This window comes from Typopeltis vanoorti, chromosome 10 (genome assembly GCF_054136105.1).
Source record: "Typopeltis vanoorti isolate ZY-2024b chromosome 10, IOZ_Tvanoo_1.0, whole genome shotgun sequence".
Lineage (NCBI taxonomy): Eukaryota > Metazoa > Arthropoda > Arachnida > Uropygi > Thelyphonidae > Typopeltis > Typopeltis vanoorti.
In genome coordinates this window covers 5793036-5819344 of record NC_143558.1, presented here as the reverse complement: position 1 = coordinate 5819344, position 26309 = coordinate 5793036, and the positions used below count along the sequence as shown (strand labels likewise).

Genomic DNA, 26309 nt, shown 5'->3' with positions numbered 1-26309 from the left:
AATTTGGAAATCATTTGATGAAAAAGACTTGTACAAATGTTACTGTAATAAACTTGTTTCCATTAATATATTTTTATTGGTGTTATTTCTCAATTATCCAACCTTCAAATAACTGAATCTTCAATTAACGAAATCCTTCAGTTATCTAAAAGTAAATTGATTGCTAACTGCAGTTGGATAATTGATGGACTACCGTATTATTATCATTCCCAGGTCTTCATGAAATCACTCTACTCGTTCAAAGAGGATAAAGTATTCTATTCTACAGGCTACAATACCAATCACGTCGTTCATATTAGCATACCACAAAAGAAAAATCTAGGTTATAAAAAAGTAACAGGAAGTGTACAAGGCTTACTGCACTTTATACATTGAAGAGATATTACATTTTTGAGTTTTTTTTAGTATTGTTTTATTTTTTAATTATATTTTTTAAAAATCTTGCTGAATAGGAAAACCAACAAGAGAATACGTATAGGGAGACAAGAGAGATGTACGTAGTGGAATAAAGTGGAGTGTCCTCCTGTGATGAGTCCTCAGATTTTTTGGAGATGTTATGCAATAATAATAATTAACAAACAAAATATGCTTGTGGGTTCACACAAGGAGTTCTGGGATTTCAATGGAGATGACTTGTAGTAGTAGTAATAAAGAGGTGGATAATATGTATTTTACGGCATAAAATTTAAAATAGAAGTTGTTTTTAATAGCACATCAGGAATTATGCCAAAACATAAGCTTGGCTAATTATCATGCAGTAATAAAAAAATAATAAAACATAATTATCAATTAGAAATTTTTTTTGTAAATGGAATATCATCATCATTTACTGATATTCATGTATGATTAGGGAATTATATACAGAAATAGTCATATAACCAAAAACTCCTAGAGATAAAGGCTACTGGATGAAAGTGAGCTAAGTTGCTCTGTTTTGTGCCAAATGGTAAATGTCAGATGGTTTGAGCCTCATCTTCAAAAAGAACTTTTCTTATGTATTGCCAAAACTGTTTTCTTGGTGTCTTCCTCTGTATTCATCAGAGAGCCTGTAAAGAGCAAGGGCACTGAACGTAGATAATGGTGGATGTCTCTAAGTTGGTGTCCCAACAATCTTAATTGATTTTTTTGAATGGTTTCTAAAGGGGTTCTTTGCTGGCTTTGTTTAAGAATGGCAGTATTGGGAATGTGATCTTGCCATGCATATTCTAATATTATTTGAAGACACTGCTACAACAATAGCTTTGGGACAAAGCTATTGATGGTACTAATTGACAGTCCATGTCTGGGCACTAGATGGAAATATGGCCTGACTGGCAGTTTTGTACATATGAATTTTAGTATTTATGATGATTGAATTTCCAGATATTAGTTAGACTTTTATGGAATTGATGAGCTTTGTGCTTTCTTTTCACTATGCCAGCTTGAGTATCGATGTAGGAACAAACGTACTGAAAATCATTCTTCAAGAATGTGGTCATTTAGCTTGATATTTCGTTCTATAACGTTCTTTAGGACTTTAATTTTACTTATTGACTGCCAACCCAATCAATGCTGCATTTTACAGTAAAAGCCAAATTGAAGTGCAAGGTATTTAAAATAATAGGAGGATTTTTTTTTTTAAATGTTAACACTACATATTTAAAAGTACTTCCAAGGTTCCATTTGTAAGCAAGATTACCGTTGGAATCACACATTTTCGTGATTCCAACGGTAATCTTTCACTAGCATTCCATGTCAACTGGTATCGTTGCTCCATTACCATGGTGTAATTTGTGAGTGATGAGCAAGCAGCATGATATTTAAAACTAATAGAATTACTTTTAAATCGCTACAAATATTTCCAAGATAGTCCATGTACTTCGTTACTTCCGTGACATTTTTAGTTTCCTTCACATTCTCTGCGAGTGCGAGTTAGGAAGGCTTTTCGTTACTGTTTTCTTGTTACAAAACTGCTATTTTAATAAGTAAACATTCACACGTGTGCCACAGTAAAATAAAATTATGGAAACTCCACAGGTCTCGCAATACAAGAAAATTACTTTGAAATAGTCTAAAAATAAGCGCCAACACGTTTGTAATTTTTCATGAGTAGGGGTCACATAAAAAAAAAAAAAAGATTTGTGTAAAATTTTACTTTTGTGAAATTACTTTTTAATTATGCAATAACAATCATTTTATCATTTTATTATTATTATTATTATACGGGCATCACCATGGAGTCAGTAAACTCATCGCGGAAGACCCAAACTATCAAAACCAGTGGCGACCCGTGGCTTGAAATCGTGGGGGTGCTGCAACTTTACACACACACACACACACACTGTAAGTACAGTGTATACGTGTTTGGATAAAATATCCAAATTATGGTAAAAATTTAAAAAAAAATTAAACATGAAAAACATTGTTATTATCGATAAAATTATAGAGTTTAGTATAATTTAAAATTACTTAAAAATAAAATCCATTACAATAACCCCAATAATGTTCTAAAATAAAAACTATAACAAATCTTATATCTTTAATTATAATGTACATATATTTAAAGAGACGGTGTAAACACGCTAAGCACTACAATCACTCTACTACTTGCGCAAATTGCATATAAACAACAGTGGAACTGCGCGACAGACAGTGCCGCATTACGCTAATAGCTCGCATCTCACTATGACGTGCCTATGCTTGTTCGCATAGCAATATGACACTGTGGTAAACACAGTGCTGCAAGCGCCCTCCTAAGTGCTACAAGATGGATTTTTATTATTTTTTATACAAAATAAAAGAATTGTATAGGATTGTTGATGATAAAATTAAACATTACAAGCAAATATAAATAAATTAATAACTATATTTATATATCGAGAAAAACTGGGGGTGCTGCAGTTCCTCAGTGCCTATGCACGAGCTGCCCCTGATCAAAACAATACCTTCCATACCTCTTCTTGAATTAATTTACAGACGAAGAACTCACAACTGATTCAGGCAATGCATTCCATTCATTCACCACTCTCCAAGCAAAAAATCTAGTTCTCGCACCCTCGTTAACCACACTTTTTCCTAATTTCCAGGGATGACCTCTTGTTCTTCCATCACTATCACACAGCTGAAATATTTCCCCTGCATCAATCTGATAAAACATTTTAGTAATTTAAATGTTTCTATCATATCCCCCTCTTCTCCGCCTATCAGCCAACCTCTGTAATCCACAAACTCTCAATTGATCAATGTAGGGAACATTTTTTTACACCACTCACCAACTTAGTCTCTCTCCTCTGAACCCTCTTCACCACTTCCTTATCTCCAAGCAACCAGACTTGAGCACAGTAATCCAGATGTGGAAGTACCAACGCCTTATAAAGAGGAATAATAACTTCTTTATCTCTGCATGTTAGTGTGTTTTTCAATAACCAAGTAATCCTATGAGCTATCTTGTACACCTTAACAATATGCCCTCTGAACTGAACTTCAACTCTCTATCCACTAACACCCTCAAGTCTCTAGTCTCATCAATCTCTTGGAGTACTGTTCGATCAATGTGGTGCACATCTTGTAATCTTTTACAAGATTACAAGCTGTGATTATCATATTACAATCCCAAAATGCATGACTTTACACTTTTCCACATTCAACTGACATCCATCTTTTGTCCATTTTGCCAGCTTATTTAAATCATCCTGCAAACTCTCAAGATCAGCTTGATTTTTAATTGCACTACCCAACTTTGCATCATCAGCAAACAATTGAATATCTCCCTTCAAGTCATTTCCTATACCACTCATGTACAAATTAAACAATAACGGCCCAAGCACAGAGCCCCGAGGCACACCGCTGGTCACCTGCTTCATCCTGGACGCTGTTCGTCCATACACTACTTTCTGGTATCTCTCCATGGGCCATTCTCTTATCCATATCACCAGTTTAGTACCCATTCCCATTTGTTCTAATTTGTGCAACAGTATTCCATGGGGTATCCTGTCAAAGGCCTTAGCAAAATCCAACAGTATCACTGTACAGCCATTCCACTTGTCCAATAGCTGTCACTCTATTATAAACGTTAATAAATTATTAAGTCAAGACTGACCTTTAACAAAACCATGTTTCCTCTCATAGAGTATCATATTCTGATCCTCCCATTCTTGAATTCTGTCCTTAACCAACTTTTCCAATACTTTTACCACCACTCCCGAGATGGTGATTGGTCTGTAATTTACTACTGCAGCCTTAGAGCCACCTTTATGCAAAGGAACTATTTTGCCTTCCTTCCACTTCCTAGGGACCATACCAGAGTTCAAACTTAAGTTAAATAACCAAGTAAGAGGCGTTGACAATTCCTTTGCACATTCACACAACACCCAATCTGATATTCCATCTAAACCTACAGCAGTGTTTGCATTTAAATTCTGCAATATACTAAGTACCTCTGATTCATTAATTTCAATTCTCACATCAGTTATTGCTACAGGTACAGGGATATCCTCACTTGGGTGATAGACTTTTGAAAAGTTGTCACTCAATAACTCTACTATTAGACCTGATTTGGTCACCATCAGCACCCACTAAGGTTATCCTTCCAATGTCATTCTTCCTTTTACTTGCCACGTAGTGGAAGAACTCTTTGGAATTACCCTTGATCCCCTTGGCTTATAAGGTCTTCTTATAATCTGATTTAGCTTTTTTTTTTTTTTACTATGCTGGTAACTTTTCTATCCTGTGTACAGCTCATGAGTTCACATAAATTCTCCATAATATTTTCTTTTTTTGCAGATCAAGCCTGATACTACTACCCATCCGTTTAACGCCTACCTTGTTTATCTTCCTAACCATGGGAATATATTCTGATATTGCCTCCCTCAGATACCGGCTGAAAAGAAATGGCGATTCAGACAATAAAGATACAGTGACTTAAAAAGCAAGACCCTCAAGTTCACTTAATTTGAATATTTTTATTTATTTTTAAATATTTATTAAATTAAAATTTTTATTTTATTTTTAAATTTCGAAAACGAAAAGATTTGTAAATATGATGTTAAAATTCGGTAAATTTTGTATTTAAGTAATTTGAAAAACAACAAAGTTCATAATTCTTAGTATTTTTTTTTTTTTTTGTTCTAAATATTATGCTATTCTCTAACAGCAGACACAATTTTATAAGGTCAAAAGATTCAAAACACCAGAATTTATTTTATCATATTTTTTCTTGAGATGTGCTAGCGAATAGCACTGAAGTTTGTTACGTTGATGTTTTGATAGCCTTGCGCGTTTTTTACTAACGTGGTTTAGAGAGAGAGAGAGAGAATGTATCGACAGAATAAGAACATAAAAATGACTGTTTATGAAATTTTAAATAATACTTGAATAATACTACCAGGGGCGGCTCGTGCATTGGTACAGCGGAACTGCAGTACCCCCAATTTTTCTCGATACATAAATATATTTATTAATTTATTTATATTTGCTTGTAATGTTTGATTTTATCATCAACAATCCTATACAATTCTCTTATTTTGTACAAAAAATAATAAAAATCCATTTTGTAGCACTTAGGAGGGCGCTAGCAGCACTGTGTTTACCACAGTGTCACATTGACACGCGTGCAAGCATATGTACGTCATAGTGAAATACGAGCTATTAGCGTAATGTGGCACTGTCTGTCGCGCAGTTCCACTGTTGTTTATATGCAGTTTGCGCATGTACAATAGTAGATTGTTCGTACTGCTTATCGTGTATCGATAATAAACAATATTTTTTCATGTTTAATTTTTTTTTTAATTTTTACCATAATTTTGATATTTTATCCAAACACGTATGCACTGTACTTACAGTGTGTATGCATATTTCGCAGCAATCCCATGGTTTCAAGCCACGAGCCGCCACTGTATACTACCAACTTGTTCACGCTTTAATGTCTTTCGAATTTCACTTTTAATCCAATGTGTCCTAACGGCAGCCTTCTGTGCTTCTTCTGTCATCAAAATCTCGGTATACATTTTCGAACACAGCAATTAGCGAAATTGCTGTTATTTTATAATATCAAGCGAGGTAATGACAGAAGACAACATAAAGGTACTTCCCTGATGTGTAGCCTCGTTATATGTGACATCATTATAACAACAGTTGAACCCAAAACTCTTTTAGGTTATGCGATGTCAATATTACTTTTGCTTTGCCCAACTCAAGCGTGGAAACTGGTTTGATTGAAGCCAGACTTGAGATCACTCGACAATATTTAATTGATATCCTAAACACTGAATTTCGTTATATTCCATGTAAGCAGAAAGAAATTACTACTAACTAAAGAAATTATTCTTAATGATGAGAATACTTTTTTCTTTCTCAAAATTAAAAAACAAAGCTTCTCGTGAGATATTTCGAATGCCAGAGGATAAACAATACGAGGAACTGGAGAGACTACGAGATAAGATTGATTGGATTGTTTAACCAGTAGCGTAGCGTCAAGGTATAGATACAAAGTCAACGTTACACAAACATGTCTGTAATTGTCTGTCGTGGTTGACATTCCTGACTTTTACTTCATATTTTTATCACAATTTTTATTTAGTCCGTTATTAGTAACTACTGTAATACCAAGTTTTATGTTTCATATTTTATGTTTAAATATATGTTTTCAATTTGGATAAATAGGAAGGATTTTGTTATTGTTTGCTTGGTTCTGTATACATGCACATGTATTAAAAATAAAATAAAAAAAAATGAAAAAGAATATATATATATATATATAGTATAAAATATTAAATTTTAATGATAATGATACAACTAGTTTCAGCCTTTTACAGCCTTCTTCGGGTATCCACTAAAGGTAGAACAGAGAAATAAAAATTGAAGTTACAAAAAACTGAGAATTAAGGCAAAAAATGCAACACATAATTGACACAAAACCGTTGTATTTTTCAAGTCGTTCTGTCTAACGTGCTATTGTTTATTATTACTACTGTTACTATTATTACTGTGTTCTACTTTTAGTGGATACCTGAAGAAGGCTGTAAAAGGCTGAAACTAGTTGCCTCATTATCATTAAAATTTAATATTTTATCTCGGTTTAAAGTCATTTAAAATTTATTCTTAAAAATGTATCATTTCAACCGAGTAGAAGATCAAGAATACATCTGTAGCCTAAATGACGAGGCATCTCTTACTGACATCAAAAGAAGTTTAAAAACCATTGAAGAAAATAGGACTGAGAATCAATAGGTTGGTTTTCCTAAAACGTTGTAAATTCAATCAAGTTTTTCCTAATTTCATATCGTTTCAAGAAACAATTACACAGAACACGCTAAAAGAATTTATCGTAAAGCAAAGTTAGATCTCAGCGAAAGAATCTCAGATACAAAACGTTGTCTTGTCCAACGTAAAAAGGTCTTTAACTCAAAAACTTGTAGAAGTTATGAATAATGATAATTTTCATGATTTTATCTTTAACAGTGAAGCGCAAGCTACTCGGGTGCAAAATAATAATAAGCTTAATCTTATGAAGAAATTTGAGACTATTAAGACAGTACAAAACATATCTGTTCCTACTTAAGACTGTATTAATCCTGACAAAGTTGTAGCAAACAATTCGTCACATGTTTTAACAGTTGCTGAAAAAGATATTCTAAGGAAAGGTCTAAATTTCATTCCCTCACCTAAGTTTATTCCAAAAGAATCTCTACTTACTAAAATAGAAAAAGCCAGCTCACTTATTCCTAATCATTTGGCAAAATTTCTCCGTATTGAATCCATCTTCATTATCAATAATGCTAAACCTCCAAGAGATAATCTTTCTCCTGAAGAAAGACAGGCCTTAAAGAATCTTAAAAAGAACAAAAACATCATTATTTTACCTGCAGATAAAGGCAATGCCACAGTCGTCCTCAACCTCTGAAGATTACCACAATAAAATGCTTCAATTGCTTGAAGACAACATTACATACTCAATTCTTCAGGATGATCCAACAAGGGAACTACAAAACCACACAAACAATCTGTTAAAGTCTACATTTGAACATCCTCACAATATGCGCCTTTCTTTAGGTACTCTTCACCCTCTTATTCCACGCATTTATGGAATTCCGAAGATACACGAAGAAAACACCCTTCTTCGCCCAATTGTGGAAGGAATTGATGGTCCTACTTATAAGCTTTCGAAACATCTTGCAGAATACCTCAAGTGTTTCTCCAATAAATCTTCATCGTTCACCAAAAACACCACAGACTTCGTTTCTCATATCAAAATCATTTCAATCAGTGAAAATGATATCATAGCAAGTTTTAACATTATCTGATTATTTACTATCGTCCCTACTGAGGAAGTATTAACATTACTTAAGGACAAATTGTCTAAAAAAAGATATTTGTTTTATTAAAGCATTGTATTCAATCTGGCTCCTTCAGATATAGGGACTGCATTTACAAACAAAACCAAGGCCTAGCAATGGGCAACCCTTTATCCCCGGTTCTAGCAAGAATTTTCCTGGAAGATTTTGAAACGAAAGCCAGATCGTCCTTCTCATTTAAGCCGAAACTTTGGAGAGGTTATGTTGACGACATTTTCATTATATGGAGTCACGGGCACACATCTCTCATGGATTTTCTTCAACATCTTAACAACCAGCATCCTAATATAAAATTCACTGCCGAACTAGAACGAAATGACTGCCTTCCTTTCCTGGACGTAATTCTTACACGATGCTGTGATAAATTTAAAATCTCTATAAACCGAAAACCAACTCATACTAATAGATATCTGAACTGTCGATCTCATCACTTTCCACCACAAAAGCTCGGAACTATTTCTACCTTAGGACGCAGACCACGATCTCTTTTAAATGAACCAGATGAACTCCAAAAAGAAATTGAACAACTTTCTCTTATCTTTAAACAAAATGGATATTCTGAAAAAAAACAATTAAGAAATTTCTTCTGAATCCTCCTAGGCAGCGTACTACGGACACTATTGATTTTAAAGGTAGCATCTCAATACCTTAGATTAGTTCAGTCTCCAATAAATTGGCTAAAGTCCTTAAAAAAATACAACATCGGACGTTTTTCACTACACTCCCTAAAGTCCGTTCTCTTATAAGCCATCCAAAGCCTATTCATCATAACCTGAAATATCCAGGCGTTTACAAGTTATGGCTCGACTGTAATATTCCTTATTTTGGACAGACTAACAAATCTGTTGAACTGCGTATTGAGGAGCATAAGAGAGACATCTCCTATAAAAGATCACATGCATCTGTGCTATCCACTCATGTTCTTTTCTCTAATAACCCTCACTCAGTTTGCTGGGATAAATCCGAAAACATTTTTCGCTGTAGTGATGAGTTTGAAAGGAAAATCGTGGAGTCCAGGGAAATCCTCCTTAATCCTGAACATTTGAACAGCAATTTGAGTTATAACATCCCTGATAGCCATACTTCAATACTGGCGCTCACGAGAACCTGCAAGCTCGCATGCAACAAACAATAGCACGTTAGACAGAACGACTTGAAAAATACAACGTTTTTGTGTCAATCATGTATTGCATTTTTTGCCTGTAATTCTCCGTTTTTTGTAACTTCAATTTTTATTACTGTGTTCTACCTTTAGTGGATATCTGAAGAAGGCTGTAAAAGGCTGAAACTAGTTGTATCATTAAAATTTAATATTTTATCTCGCTGAAGTCATTTAAAATTTATTCTTAAAAAAAAAAAAAAAAAAAAAAATATATATATATATATATATATATATATATATATATATATATATATATATATATATATAAAATCTGTCCATGTTTTTCCGCCATGAGACACTAAATTCATTTTTTTAAAACTTTAATACATAAAAAAAGTACAGCAAATTGCCGCTAGTATTAAAAAAAAAAGTGAAAAGGCAAAAAAAAATTCTTAATTGGATTCAAAAAGTTTTGGCCGTTGATTCAATGTTGAGAGTCAATGTAAAGGAATGGGTGGGGTTGTGTGAAGGACATTGAAATAAGCAAAAAAAAAATGACTATTATTATTATTAAGAGAGACCTTCAGGCAGTCTAAAACTCATCGAGAGAGGTCATATTGTTCACACCAGCTGTCATACCTGTTGCTGAATTCATTCACACTATTTGTACACACAACATCCAATGGCAATCCATTCCAATCACCACCGCCCTACTAGAGAAAAATCTAGCCCTTATCCCCTTCTTGACAGCGCTCATTCTCAACTTCCATTGATGCCCTCTTGTCTTTTCCCCAACCTCCATAAAATGAAAAATTCCATCTATTGAAATTCTGTATGACCCTTTCAGAAGTTCGTAACTGAAAATCGTATATCATAATACCTAGGGTAAGAGGGTTAATCGAGTAGGAGTTAGATGGATGAGTAATATCATTTAGCACGCGCTGCAGAAGAATAAAATGCTCTGGAGGGTATATAAAGAGAAAGGTGACCAGCAAACTCATGATCAGTACAAGGCTCAGGCAAGAAAGGTGATCAGCACGGAAGGAAAAATCAGATTATGAGAGGAACATAGCCAAGCAGTCCAATGGAAATTCCAAAGAGGTTTTTGTTGTTGTTGTTGTAATGTGGCAAGTAAAAGAAAGAATAACTATGGAAGATTAACCTTAACGAGTGATGATGGTCACAAGGAGGAGGAAGCAGATAAAACAGTCGAGTTACTGAGTGACCACTTTGCAAGGGTATATCATCCTAGTGTGGTTACTGCTTTAACCCACGTGACAGACACTAATGTGGGAACAGAGGTGAATGAATTGGAGGTTGCGATTTTATTGCAGAATCTCAATGTAAATACAGCTGTGGGATTAGATGGGACAGCAGCTAGGGTTTTGCGAGAATGTGCAAAGGAACTGGCAATGCCTTGCTCTTTAATTAAATCTAAGCTCTGGTTGAGTTCCAAGGGAGTGGAAAGAGGGCAAAACAAATCCCTTGCATAAGAGGGGTTCTAAGATTGCAGTAGCAAATTACAGACTAATCAGTATCATGGGCGTGGTGGTAAAAGTACTAGAAAAATTGGTAAAAAGAGAATTCAAGAATGGGTAGATAAAAATATGATACTGTATGAGGGTCAACATGGCTTTGTGAAGGGTTAGTCATGCCTTAGTAATTCACAAACTTTTTATAATAGAGTGACAGCTGAGTTGGATGTCCGCGTGGTTAGCCTAGTGGCTTTGCGCTTCGCAACTATATGCCTGGGGAAGGAGTGTCTTAGGTTCGATTCCCGTCAACGACGAGGAGCTTAAGGATCTTCCTCAGCCATAGCCAAGTTAGCCGGTCTTGGGCGTGGACAGCAGGGTTTTTTCCAGTTTATCTGGGGTTTTTCATCCCGCAAGCAGATAAGCCAGTCTGAGGACACACGGATTACAGTCAGGAACACTGACCCAGCCATAGGTCTGATTCGTCAGCCTATGCCGGTTCCGGAGCCCGGATAAAATTGGGGGGACTAGATGGTACCGTGAACTCCCGAAAAAAAGGGGAACGCAGTATCATCACATGGCATTTATTTATTTAGCTGAGTTGGATAAAAGAAATGGCTATGATTTTGCAAAGGCATTTGACAGAATACCACATGGAACTCTCTTATGCAAATTAGACAAATGGGGGATGGATATCGCACTGGTTAAGTGGATAAGAGGGTGGCTGCTAGACAGATATCAAAATGTAGTATATAGAGGGGAAGAATCGAGACGAAAACAGGCGACTAGTGGTGTGCCGCAAGCTTAGTGATAGAACCATTGCTGTTTCATTTGTACATAAATGATAAAGGAAATACAGAATTCAGTTGTTTTCTGATGATGCGAAATAAGGATGAGTAATAGTTAATCAAGGCGATGTGTAGAGCTTGCAGATGATTTAAATAGGCTGTCAGTATGGGCAAACTTTAATTGTTATCAGTTTAATGTCGCGAAATGTAAAGTTATGCACCTTGGGATAAATAGATTACAAGCTGTTTATCACATTGATGGCACTGTTCTACAGGAAATAGATGAAGCTAGAGATTTAGGGGTAGTGGTAGACAGAAAGTTAAAGTTTAGAGGACATGTTACTAAGGTAGTCCATAAGATTACTTGGCTATTGAAGAACGCATTAACAAGTAGAGATAAGAAGTTGTTATTCCTCTTTATAAGGTCTTGATACGCCCACATCTGGACTGTTGTGCTCAAGTCTGGTCTCCTGGGTTTCTTAGGGATGAGGAAGCGGTGGAGGGGATTCAGAGGCGAGTGACCAAGATGGTGAGTGGTCTGTGGAATGTTCTCTATGAGGATAGATTGAAGGTGTGTTAGGATTGCAGAAGTTGGTTGAGAGAAGAAAAAGAGGGGATATGATAGAAACATTTAAGTTGCTTAAAGGGTTTTTAGATGCAGGGGAAATGTTTCAGCACTTGACTAGAGACTAGAACAAGGAGTCATCCATGAAATTTGAATGAAGGTGTGGTTAGTAGAGGAGTGAGAACTTAATTTTTTGCTTACTGAATTGTGAATGAGTGGAATGAGTTGCCAGAGTCAGTTGTGCATGCTTTTTGTCTGTTAATGGGTTCAAGGTGAGGTATGATAGATTGGGTCTCCCGCGATGAGTCTTCGGACCCCATGAAGGTGCCCGTGTATTAATAATAATAATATCACCCCACTTTCTCCTGTTTGCTCTGTTTGCTAGGGTTTGCAGCCTACAAATTCTCAATCAGTCTTCATGATCTGTGTTTCACAATCCTGATATCATTTTTAAACACTCTGTCTCCACTGTATCAGAATCACAACAGAGACCAATAGACGAGACCTGAGCACAGTAGTCCAAGTGAGGTCTGATCAAGTTTTTGTAAAGAGGCAAAAGGACTTCCTTAACTTTACATGTCAAGGTTCGTTTCAGCATTCCCATTACGTATTATCTGAGTTGTATTTACAATTTTTGCTATGCGACCCTTGATCTTAAACTTCCTGTCATCTAAAACGTAAAGATCCCTAGCGTCATAAGTTTCTTCAAGCATACCCACCAATATAATACGACATTGGATATCTAATCATGCCGAAGTGAATGACTTTACATTTACTGACATTGAACTGACACCCATTTTCCCATGCCCACAATTCCAGCCTATTCAAATCATTCTGAAATGACTGCATATCAGCAGCATTCCTGATTACCCAACCTATCTTTGCATCATCAGCAAATAACTGTATGTCGCTTGTCAAATCCTTCCCAATATCATTAATTTACAGATTGAATTATAATGGATCAAGGACTGATCCTTGAGACACACCACTTGTTATTATTATTTTATTATTTTTTATTAATCTTTGTACTGGTTATGGGCAGTACTACCCTTACATCACGTCCAGACTTGATACAGGCCTAAGCCTTTTACAAGTGTTTTACCCTATGCCTGTTCTAGTTATCATTGTAGTCATTCTCTGGTAGCAACACCATGCACCAGTGTGCCCTGTAGGGCCCTCAAGGAAAGAACTTTTATATCCTTCTGCGTACGCCCAAGCTGTTTTAAGTCCTTATAGCTATCTGCGGTCCAAACGCCATGTAAACAGATGGTGGCGCTGGTAAACCTCGGAGGAGTCTCCCCATGCTCCTCCCGTATCTTACTAACTAGATCTTAGTTATTTTTATAATAGTTTACCTTATTATTATGGCTACAGACTAGAGGGTGCCCTGTTCCCACACCTGGGCATCAACTACCCAAACGTCACCATCTCTTTTAATCACTAAGTCTGGCTTACGCAAACCCGCGGAGGTCCTATAATGTGGTTCCACCATGGTCTCCCAACCTTTGTTCTTAAAGCGGTTGTTCAGAATGGAGACCGGCGTCATGCCTCCACACGCGGATCTCATGGGGGCGGAAGCAACACTGGGCTATATGAGACAATGTCTCACTGCAGTGGCAGCCAGCCGAACAGTTTGAGTCGTCGCTACCCCATCGAGCTGTGCAGGCTCGAGTGGGCAGGGCATTGATCCTCGTCCTGGTAATGTCAATATAATCAAACCCAGGGAGGAGTCTAGTGCCATCCCTTACCCAATCATGCTGGTGAGGCACCAGATATGACTAATTCTAAACCTTGCAGACTCAGATCCCCGTATACCACTTTTTGATATCTGTCAGTCAGCCATCCTCTTATCCATGCTAATATTGTATAACCCAAACCCATTTTCTCCAATTTATGCAACGTGGTAGACTGTTGCATAAATTGGATAGCGTACACCAGATAACAGTCGTACTGTTATCTGCAATAGTGTTTTTCCTGTGGTCGATGGCTTGGATACGTTTCTCCAAAACTTATTCACGTTAGATATAAAACACTGATCCTCTTATTATTATTATTATTATTATTATTATTATTATTATTATTTTATCTGAGATGTAAGATTAAAAGCTGAAATTCTAGGGAAGGAAAACTCTACCTGTCTGGACCAAGCATCGAAAAACTAGTGAAGTAGTGTTGAGAAAAAGTCTAGAAAAAATTCCTCTAAATGTCACCATTTTAGAACCCATTTGCACTGATATTAAGTTTTGACATAGATGCAAACAGCAGTGCCAAATAAACTAAAAATACGGTAAAAACATTTCGAAAGATGCCGTGATCCTAAAGAGTCCAGTTCAGTTTTATGCTCCATCTCTGAAAATTTTGCTATCAATTTTTTTTATTTATTTCACGTCAGTTGCATTCACGAAGGCCGGGAATAACCTGTTAAGCATTTAGTACTTTTGGGTGGGATGAGGACTGCAGCGTGCGAACAAGTATGTGTGGCAATGAACTTTTTCAAGGATTGAATGATATTTCTAATTTTTACTGATCTGTCAAAGTGCCTCCTAACAATAGCTATTCGTGCATGCAAACGTGAATATGCACAACATGCAGAACAACACAAGCATGTCTACACAATTTTAAATCATTAGAATCCTACACAATTTTACAGTGGTCATCGCTTTATTAATCTTTAGCTGTTTGTCTATGAGTTTTCTTTTCTATATCAGGATTGGTTTAGAAAAGATCAGGGACTAGTATCGAACCTACAGCCATCTTCCTTCAGGTAGTCTGTCTAGCGCTATAGAGGCAAACATCATTTCTACGAATTTTTTAAGTACAAAATCAAACTGCAATCCGATTTAAGATTTAAGGAAACTTAAAGCCTAATAAATACGTGTGTTTGTAAATAATATGTTTACAAATATGCCAATCGTCTCTCTTTCCCCATCCTAACACCTAATAAAAGGTAATTAGACCCTTATTCTGAAGCCGGATGCAAATGTGTCCTGCAAGTACAACAACATTAAGGATACGCGATTTAAGTTAGTTTCCTAAACTCGATTCCAAGGAACCGTTAAAATTATATAATACCAACATAAGTTTACCAATCAGGTGTAGTTTGGACCGAAAAACGCTGGTCTATTGTTTTGAAAAAAGTAGAATCGGTACCGTCGACAGGGCGTAGCATAGAGGCAGCCTGCCGCGGTTTAACAAGTGCGCTCGTTCAGACATATTGTGGTAGGCGCCGTCGCTACGCTAACAATTCCAAACTTAAAATAATTAAAAATTATTTGCGAACAGCAATGACCCAAGAAAGATTGCTTGGTCTGGGAACTATTTCGATAGAGGCGGACATCGCTTATAATTTAAATTTTGAAGAGCTTATAAACAGTTTTATTGGGCGATATCCCGTAGAGCAAACATTTAATTAATATTATTATGGAATCGATTTGCATTAATGTTTCTCTTGTAATAAAAACAAAATAGCAATTGGAGATTTTCTTATATTTTGTCTTATAATCCATAAGGGGGGATATTTAATTGTGTGCCTCAGGGAGCGATCTAATCTGGCGACGACCCTGACTGGAATACCTTATTCTAACTACCTTTTTAAATAACAAGAATGGTAAAGGCCATCACCATTATTCTATTATTTCGTTCGTTATAGAAATGTTCTGTTGCTGTTGTGCAATCGATGCAGTGACTCCTCATCGTCAAGGCAATGAGTAAATTAAGTTGCTAAAAACCAAAGGTGAGAAACTGTGACATTTTGATAACAGCTGGTTGCTAAACAACCTGTCACCTTTGCTCTTGACGACATAATTGTCTACTAGAGCGGAGAGCCGTACGACTTTGTGAACTTTCGATGCAAGCATGACGAACATTCTTCCTCTCAGTGGGTTGCTTTTCTTAAGATGCACCTTTGGTGGTCGAAGATAAATTTTGCAATTTCAAATCGCGTTGTGAAATATGTCTCCATCGCCACAGCAAGTAAGTGGAAAAACAGTCTGGGCATATAGGGATGGAAATGAAGAGAAATAAAAATGATAGCATCCCCCCTTCTCCTCCTAAAACAAAAAAAAAAAAAAAAAAAAAGCCGGAAACACCCCCTAAAACACGTAATTTGTATGGTAACGACTGCAAATCTTAACATTTTGTATTTCTTTGCACACAGCTATATTCGACATTAACTGATTTCACCCTAATGTAAAAGTATGCATTAAATCTCTCTCTCTCTCTCTTTAAATTTCTGTAGTCTAAATTTTTCTTACAATCTTGTACTAATCTTGTTTCAGTAAGTTTTTTTCATAGAAGACGATACCTCTCATAACAATTATATTTCTATACATTTTTTGCGATGGCGGCCTTTCACTTTTTCAGTATCAGTCAAAAAAGTACTTCTGGAAGTACTTTTTTGACTGACATTGAAAATATGGTTACCTACAATGGTCACATATTGTGAAACAAAACATTGTCTATCCCAGTGGCGGCTTGTACATAAGCACTGCGACACCGCAGCATCCCCAAGGAAAAAACGAAAAAATTAAATTTTGTTTGTGTTTATAAATAATAACAATGCTTACAACATTATATAAATGCAGTACAACATGTTAAAGGTTACAGCTTATGTTTCGACGTTGATTGAATAGTTAATAATTGGAATTGTTCGATTAACGCTTTCGATTACGAAAGAAATGCACTGCGATCTAACGCAGTGTAGGAATTATCACGTTCGATCAGTTCCGGCTAGACTCGCCGATATTCGTTTGCACTTGTCACTGCACGTTACAAGTGATTCCAACACTGCTCGTTTGGACAGTGTCGCTTACAAATAAATTGTACGCATGCGCGCGTTGTTTCTGTGAGATACGAAACTTTTATTATTGGTGTTTGTTCGTGGTGAGGGTGAAATATTTTTAATAAAGCAATTTTTTAATATATAAATTTATCTATTAATAAATTAATTACTGATTAGATAAAAATGAATTGTTTTTCTTATTTTGTACATGCAGCATCCCCACTTAAAATTTTCACCGGCCGCCAGTGGTCTATACTGAAAAGATTTTCACGGACCATACAGGCAAACATAAAATGGCGTCACGATCGATTTTGGATAGATCATACAAAAGGATAATATAACATTTAATTCAAGCATTAAAATGAGTATTCCATATAGAATGCAAAATAAAACTATAAATTCAATTCACTACTTCAAGTTATTTTTATTGATTTTTAAAATTATAAAATCTCTACAGAGGAAAGCATCGTCAGGCCAATGTCATCGTTGCCAGAAATACGGGCATGCGCAAAGTCGCCGCGAACCAGTCCTCTGTCGATGTTTCGATAAGCTTCTGACAGTCTCCAGTAAAAAACCTCTCACCACACCAGCAAAGCGTGCTGCCAATTGTGGGAAGCGCTCATTCAGTAAACCATAAACGCTGTACTCAACATCCAATTAACCAGAAGAGAACGAAAAAAGGCCCGTGATTCCACACTGCTATCGGTGACAAACAATCAACATCACAATCTGGAACTCCTCCATGAGCTCTCATAACTACGAAAATCTTATGCTAATGCAGTAACCTCGCAACAACATCGCTACAGTAGCAGCCTCCTTGGGGGAAATGTCGACAGAATTTAGTATAACAAACCATACACAGGATTCTACAAATAGACGTGAAAAACACCCAAATTATTATATCTGGTTGCGAAAATCTTCAAGAGCGCATCGAACCAAACAACATCAGCAGGATGGAGGTAGCGGAGATGAGAATGCTTAGGTGGATGTGTGGTGTGACCAAAAAGGACCGTCTGAGAAATGACTATGTCAGGGGAACAGTGAAAGTTACGAAGTTAGGAGCGAAGATACAGGAGGCAAGGTTGAGATGGTTTGATGATGTGATGAGGAGAGAGGAAGAGTATGTGGGAAGAAAGGTCATGCAGATGGATGTGCAGGGGAAGAGGAAGCACGCGTGGCCAAAGAAGAGATGGAGGGAGATGGTGGAGGAGGATTTGAGGATGAAGAACTTGGATGTGGTGACAGGCCAAGACAGGAGGTTGTGGAGGAGACTCACTACAAACAGCGATCCTACTTAAGGGGGAAAAGCTGCAGAAGAAGAAGATCGAACCAAACAAGTAGATACTAGTTTCGGATTTATCTCAACTACTAGACACCAGCGCTTTGCAGGTGATTTCAATTCTAAACAACTGGCTTGAAATATTAGCGTAACAAATAAAAGCTGCAAAACCCTAAATGAAATTCCTATCGATAGAAATATTGTAATTGCAGGTTCGCTTAAACTTACTCATTGCAGATTGATTGGACGTCCGGATGTTCTGGAGATAATTGTTCTTAGAAATGTTCGATATCAGTACCAAATAAAAGCGGTTGATCATAATCCAGTTTTGCTCCTCTTGAGTGCAGACTCAGACGACACCCCTGTCAGTCCGTCCATTACCAAATGGACAAAGTTTCCTGCACTTCTGGATTTTATTGCTCCTTAGCTGATGTAATGCACTTAGAAAAGCATGTATACTGTCTGGCTTGTTACCTCTATAGTACCTCATGTAAAACACCATTAGCTACCAGAGGAAATTCGAACCCTTATCCGTGCAAAATCCGACGTCGCTCCCATAAAACTCCTCAAGATCGCTAAGAGCTCAATGGGGCTACTAATCTGGTTCGATACGCCTTTGGGAAACCAAACTTCCATTCCTGAAGCCCAAACTGCAAGAAGCATCGAACAGAACTAAAATCATACCAGATGAATAGTTTGCTTTCAGACCAAGCCATGGTTCAGTTCAGCAAGATCAAAGAATTGTGGAATATATGAAACCTGGAAACAAAGAACAGGTGCAATTTTCCTCGATATAGCTAAAGTATTTGATGACGTATGGCGTAATGACCTCCTTGATAAACTTACAGCAGCGAAATTTCCAATTTATCCAATTGAACTTATCGGATCTTTTGTAAATGGCAGAAAATTCAAAGTCAAATTACATACAGAGCTTCAGATCTTCGGAACGCAAAATTACAACAGGGGTTCCGCAAGGCTCCTTATTATCTCCTTTCTCCATTTACACGACCGACATTCGTATAGATTCAACTATATCGACTTATTATGCAGATGACATCGCAATACTTGGATACATCGCAGTACAGTGTTTCTCAAACTTCAGATATCTGAGTACCCTTTCTTAAATTTTCATTATTAACAATAAATAAATAAAAATTATATTTCACTGTCTATTTTATTTGAATTTATATGTTCATGTAAACAAAAAATTATGATTTATTTTTAACAGAACAAAATTTGGTTCCTCTTCATTTCCAGTCCATGAAAATCCACATTTCAAGTAATTCACATCACACTTACGAAGATTTTTTCATCTTCCTAGTTGGTTCTCTAGAGATGTCAGACGACACACACTTATCAATTTCACTTGATCCAGATGCAATATCAACATTTTCTTGTTGCTTACAGCTACTTGTATCTACTATGTTCCTCTCTTTTGTACATTTAATAAATACAATCTTTTAACCAACGCACTTTTTTCTCAAAATTAAAGCTTAAAAATCGTGGTGCGAGAAATATGCGGGGATTTTCGGAAACTAAAGTTTTTCAGAAAAAAAAAACAACAACCAAAAATGGTGGGATTTACCATGAAGCTCCTACTCGCTATCATTACTTTTGGCATCGAGAACAGTTTCCTTGTGTGTATCGTCAAAGTCATCTACCCAAATAGCTTCATCTTCTTTCCCATTATTTCAAGAAAAAATTACCAGTAATTTACAAGACTTGAGATTCGTAATGAACAATCCTTCACAAATGACTAATGAGAAGTAAAAGCAGAGGGCAAAACAGACAGCAATGGTAGGCCAGAAGAGATAGAGCAGCCATGAATAAGTGCATATGATTGGTGCGGTATTAACAAAACAATGCGCGAATCAAACGCAAAGGCAAGCCAACAGTTGAGTTGAAATGCTAATTCCCTTCGACCGAATTCCATAATATCTGAAACACATTCACTATATATTTCTTAGTCTTAACACGTTCACGACGGGATGGTGTCAAGCAAAACCATGTTTCACTGGCAACATATGGTTTTGCTTGAGTCTATACAGTAGTTTCTGTTGGAGGAAAGATGTGATTCATTAGTTAGTGCCGTTTTTATCCCAGTTGTCTCTAATTGCGTATTTGTTGAGAACTTACAGAAATTGCAATCAGTACCTTATTCTCTGTACTTAGGTCTCTGTACCTTATTCAAGGATAAAATAAAACTACTTGTTTTTCCTGCGTCTTCGGTATAGTGGCGTTGTTGGGGAGGGCGTGTTGTTTACCACAGGGAGTGAGTTACCATCGCCTGGACGTGAACGTCGTGGCAATAGTAACTCATAATTTGAGTAGGAGAATCCATACATAATTTATTGAGAAATATATACGTTTAAAATAATTATTTTTTTCTTAATAATGATTCCATGCGTTAATGATGCATAGCAGAAAATTGTCACGTACCCTCTGAAGACCTTTCGCGTACCCCTGGGGATGCGCGTACCACACTTTCAGAAACACTGCTTTAGTAAGTCAATCACTCCAAAACTCTTTATAACCAAATGCCTACAAAACGCGCCAAATGATCTTGAACTATGGCTTCGAAAATGAAGAGTTGGCGTCAATGCTGATAAAATTTCTGCGCTTTTATTTAGGAAAAGATAGATCTTTTCCCCCATCCCATGGCAACCAGGAGCATAATACCTGGCAATACAACTTGATAAAAGGCTCCGATTTGGATCCCATATATCCTAAGTTTATTCCAAGGCCAATAAAATAATTGAACAACTTTATCCATTGATCAATAGTGCGCTAAGTTAAGACAACAAATGACTATTTTACAAATCAGGCCGATACTAACATGGATCACGAGCCTGGAGTTCCATCTTACCAGTTTGTTCAAAAGTCACGAGAGGCCGTAATTCTTAATTCTAATTTAAGAACTTTTATTTCAGTTATATTTATTTCAAGACCAACCATTTCAGCTGATACGATTCTTCCGATTTTACTTGTAAATCAATGCATTTTAATTATATCAAAACTATCGTTTACACCAGGGTTCGGCAAAGTGGTTGATATCGATCCCTGGGGGTCGATGTGGCTATCCAAGGGGTCGATAAATGTCTAGGAGTTAAAAGGGGGTTTAAATTTTTAATATTATTATTATTAAAATTATTATTATTATTAAAATACCTAAATTTCTTTAAGCATTTTCGTTAAATATTTCTTATCAAGAAGCAGTAAGAAAGTAAAACGGTGAAGGAATTATTATTTTTAAATCGAGAAATTTATTATTGATAACATTTATTCATTTATTTAACACGATGGGGGTCGATGAGGGATCAAGGATTCCATGAAAGGGTCAGTGGTCTAAAAAGTTTGCCGACCCCTGGCCTAGACAATCTAGATCTTCAGGTAGATACAGGATTCTATTTAATTCTTCTTACACTTCTAATTTTTCTCATAATCCAATCAATGACCGTGTAAGCAGTAAACCAGACATTACACAACTTTATTCTCGTGGAACAAAGGAGTAGGCGATGCCTTTTAAGCCCTACCTAACTTCTGAAATTGAGTGGGTGATTCAGTCTCTATCGGTAACCATCAGAGAGAGCTGGCCCAAGACTATCACTCGTTTTAAGCGGCATCCAATGGAGAAATTGGCTAACTAGTCGTCATCTCGCAATTCTTAACCCTAATAGAATATACATATTGTTTGAAATAGTATGGGTTCTAAGGTCAATTTTATTGACCTTAGAACCCATATTATTTCAAATTTTCAATTATTTTTGAATCCCAAAAACCTGTTTGCATGATTGGCTCACTCAGGAACCGGTTGAAGGAAGGCTTAGAAAAAGTTTCTCAGATGAATTAGGTACAAATCCCAGATTGTAGCTAATTCATTTAATTTCCTTTGATGGAGAAAAAAAAAAAGGTAGGGTGCTTAGAACTTTTAGTTTTCTAGCCAGGTAGTGCATTTATAATAAGACATAGGATGTTATCCATTTATGGTGGACGTGACACGATTTTTCAGCCCACAAATCAGCCAAAAATATTTGAGAATATAAAAAATATGCACACTGCAGTTCGATGTGCTCCAAAATAGCAATAAATAGTGACAAGAGAAAACGTGGTAATCACATAAAAATAGGGGGGGGGTCTTACGTTACACATATTTTAATTTTTAAGTTAAAAATACAATCAGGGGTGGCTCGTGCATAGGCACTGCGGAGCTGCAACAGCCCCAATTTTTCTCGATATATAAATATATTTATTAATTTATTTATAATTGTTTGTAATATTTTTTTTTTATCATCAACAATCCCATATAATTCTCTTATTTTGTATAAAAAATAATAAAAATCCATCTTGTAGCACTTAGGAGGGCGCTAGCAGCACTCTGTTTACCACAGTGTCATATTGCTACGCGCGCAAGCATATGCACGGTCACAGTGAGAAGCGAGCTATTATTAGCTTAATGCGGCACTGTTCGTCGCGCAGTTCCACTGTTGTTTATATGCAGTTTGCGCCAGCAGTAGAGTGTTCGTTGTGCTTATCGTGTTTACTCCGTCTCTTTAAATATTTGGACATTACAATTAAAGACATAACATTTGTCATCGTTTTTATTTTAGAACATTATTGGGGTTATGATAATAGATTTTATGTTTAAGTAATTTTCAATTATACCAAACTGTATAATTTTATCGATAATAATATTTTTTCATGTTTAATTTTTTTTACCATAATTTTGATATTTTATCCAAACACGTATACACTGTACTTACAGTGTGTATGTATATTTCGAAAGTTCAGCACCCTCACAATTTCAAGCCACGAACCCCCACTGAATACAATTGAAGTCAAAGTATAACTTAACTAATGTAGAAATTAAATAACTAAATATAGCATAAGATCCATTTAAAGCTCTTCATTGCTATGAAGAATGAGATATTTTAAATATCTCATTTCTTTTTTTAATCAGTAAGATGAGTAACATTTTCATTAAATTTTATATCCATTTTAATATCACGATAAAATTATGGTAGAATTGTCAAGGAAATCAGACCAATAACAAAGATGCTTCGAACCTCAAGATTGCCCTTCGTGTGGTAATAAATTGCCTTTTATTGGTCTGGATTCCTATCAGTCGCGTGTTACTGCTGTTTCGATGTCAACAGCAAATATACGCATGAAGGGGGGGGGGGGTGCTTGGTCGGGTTGTGGTGAACATTTCCGCAACTTCTTCCATCGTTCCTTCATCAAAGATTTACTGAATGTACTTTCAGGTGGAAGCATGACCAGAAGCACCTGATAGTCAACCAAAGAAAGCGAGTAACCATGACAACGTGTAGCCAATAGAGAGAGAGAGAGAGAGTTACAAAATGAGTTCACATTTCAGTCGACCTCAAAATAACACAGAATGCGTTTTTTTTCATCATACAAGCTCTTCCCCATCCCCGAAAAAAATAAGAGATGATTAAAAAAACATATGTCATAAATGACAAAAAAAAATGAACTTCACTCTCCTCCCACAAAAAAAAAAATAAATAATAATAATAATAAAAATAAAAATAAGACGAGAAATGTTTTTCTTTACGGCAAACTCCAGTTCTGTAACCTTCATATCGCCATCTTTCCATGTAACATGAGCAGCATTTTGTGAAAAGTTTAGCGTTGACACGTTAGAAACACCGACAACACTTTACAGTAAACAGCAGATTAAAAGGGAAAAAAAAAAAAATACTGGAGCAAAGCAATTACCTGACGATCGATGATCACGTGGCAACAATAAAGCAGGCGCAATTAAACAACTACGTTGACTTGGCGCAGACGTAATAAGTATCATTTTCGTGTTTCTCGCCTGTTGTAAACAAAAAAGGAATTCGATGCTCAGCTCTACTTGATGGATTGGAGAGAGCCGGGGCATGCACTATGCTATTCGAACTGCAGATTTATTAGTGAAAGAACGTCATAATGTTGGTTCAAAGTCTTTGAACTTTGTGTGAGACCAGCCCATTCAATGTTCAGGTGATAAAGTTGATGACTACGCAAAGTGTCGATGTATCGTTTGCGATTATTTTTGTAATCTCAACGGCCATTTTAGTTCCACATTTTATTGGTAAACTTTGACTTTTATTCTGAAAATCGTTCCCGGTTATTTACATTTTTTTTTTTTTTAAGCAGTCATCTGATCGCTTTAATAATGGAGGATAACACTTAATTTTGGTTAATGCCAAAATTAAACAAAAGACGCTACGATATCAAGACAACTTCGATGCCGATGGTTATGTTCTTTAATAAATTCTCTGGTAAATTTCGAAACTTTTCGGTTTCTATATCTGGCTATAAAATATGGTTGGATCCATAATATATTCCATTTTACTGTCTTAATTATTCCAAATTGAAGCATCTTGATTTTATATTGTAGAAATTGATTATGCACCCACCAAGAGTTCATTTATGAAGAAAATAATTTTCTTAAATAGCAGTGTTAAGATTAAATCTATTGAAGATGACACTATTAATCAAAGCATATCTCATGGACAGATCAATGTAGGTCAAGATAAATGGAACAGTCTCAACCCAAAGTCGTATTTTGGCTGGAGTTTCACAAGGATCCTTACTACCCCCGGTTCTATTTCAAATCGGGGCCAGTAAGGGCTAAGAATATTTACACGACAGATATTCCGCATAACCCCATGTCATCCATTGTGGCCTTTTATGCAGATGACATGGCGGTATTAGCTAGATCAGTGTTTCTCAACCTGTGGTATGCGGACCACAGGTGGTCCGTGACGATGGGACAGGTAGTCCGCAGGCAGACTTCAAAAAAAATAAAATAAAATAAATAAATAAATCAGCTAACGCCTTTTTTGTTCCCGTATAGGGAGTAGGCGAGGCCGTTTTTAAGCCCTATCTAACTTTTGGAGACTGAGTGGGCAGTTCGATCTCCACTGGTAGCTAATCAGAGATAGCTGGCCCAAGGCTATTACTAATTAATCGGCACACAGTGAAGAAGGCGGCTAGTAAGTGCCGCCATCTGGTGGTCCCTGACCCTAACACAATATAATTAATGCCTGAAAATATTGTGGGTTCGACGGCCGATTTTCTTGAGTTTACGGGACGAAAAATCCGAATTTCCCGGAGGAAAAACACGCTAGCCCGTACCAGAGATCGACTAACTCTGGGACCGGTAGAGAAAAGGCGTAGAAAAAGTTCCTGTAGTCGGCGACTAGATTCGAACGCCTTTCATCGTGCGGTCAAACATTGTAGGGTGCAAATGCCACTTCTACTGAGCTACACAGGTGCGGACTTAAAATAATTAAATAAATATAAAAAAAAAAAAATCAGCTAACGCCTTTTTATTCCCGTATACGGGGAGTAGGCGAGGCCATTTAGCCCTGTCTAACTTTTGGAGACTGAGTGGGCAGTTCAATCTCCACTGGTACCAATCAGAGATAGATGGCCCGAGGCTATCACTAATTAAGCGGTACGCAGTGAAGAGAGACGGCTCAAATGTGCCGCCATCTCGTGGTCCCCTAACCCTAACACAATATAATTAATGTCCGAAATAATGTGGGTTCTACAGTCGATTTTCTTGAGTTTACAGGACGAAAAACCCGAGTTTCCGGGAGGAAAAACCCGCTTGCCCGTGCCAGAGATCGACTAACTCGGGAACCGGTCGAAAAAAGGCTTAGAAAAATTTCCTCTAGTCGTCGACTAGACTCGAAACCAAGTCTTCCTTCGTGCGGCCAAGCGCAATAGTGTGAAACGCCACATCCACTGAGCTACACAGGCTCTCAATATATAATTTTTAATTATCTAAACAAATTAGAATTGAATAAGTAAGTAAAAATTATTGAAATCAAATGGAGACTTAAAAAACAACAACAACAAGTATCGTCAGAATGCTCAAAGGTGGAAGCAATAAAACTGTATTGTTGTTCACTTCACCCTTTTTATTATTCGTCATTCTGGGGCGAAATTTGTAGCAGCAGAATGAAAATAATAAAAGAGG

General features: G+C 36.5%; 1 protein-coding gene across 1 annotated transcript in view; it reads right to left on the bottom strand.

Moving 5' to 3' along the window:
- LOC150102146 (apoptosis-stimulating of p53 protein 1-like) overlaps positions 1–26309 on the bottom strand; it is a 186545-nt gene that overhangs the window by 58667 nt on the left and 101569 nt on the right. The window lies entirely within an intron of this gene.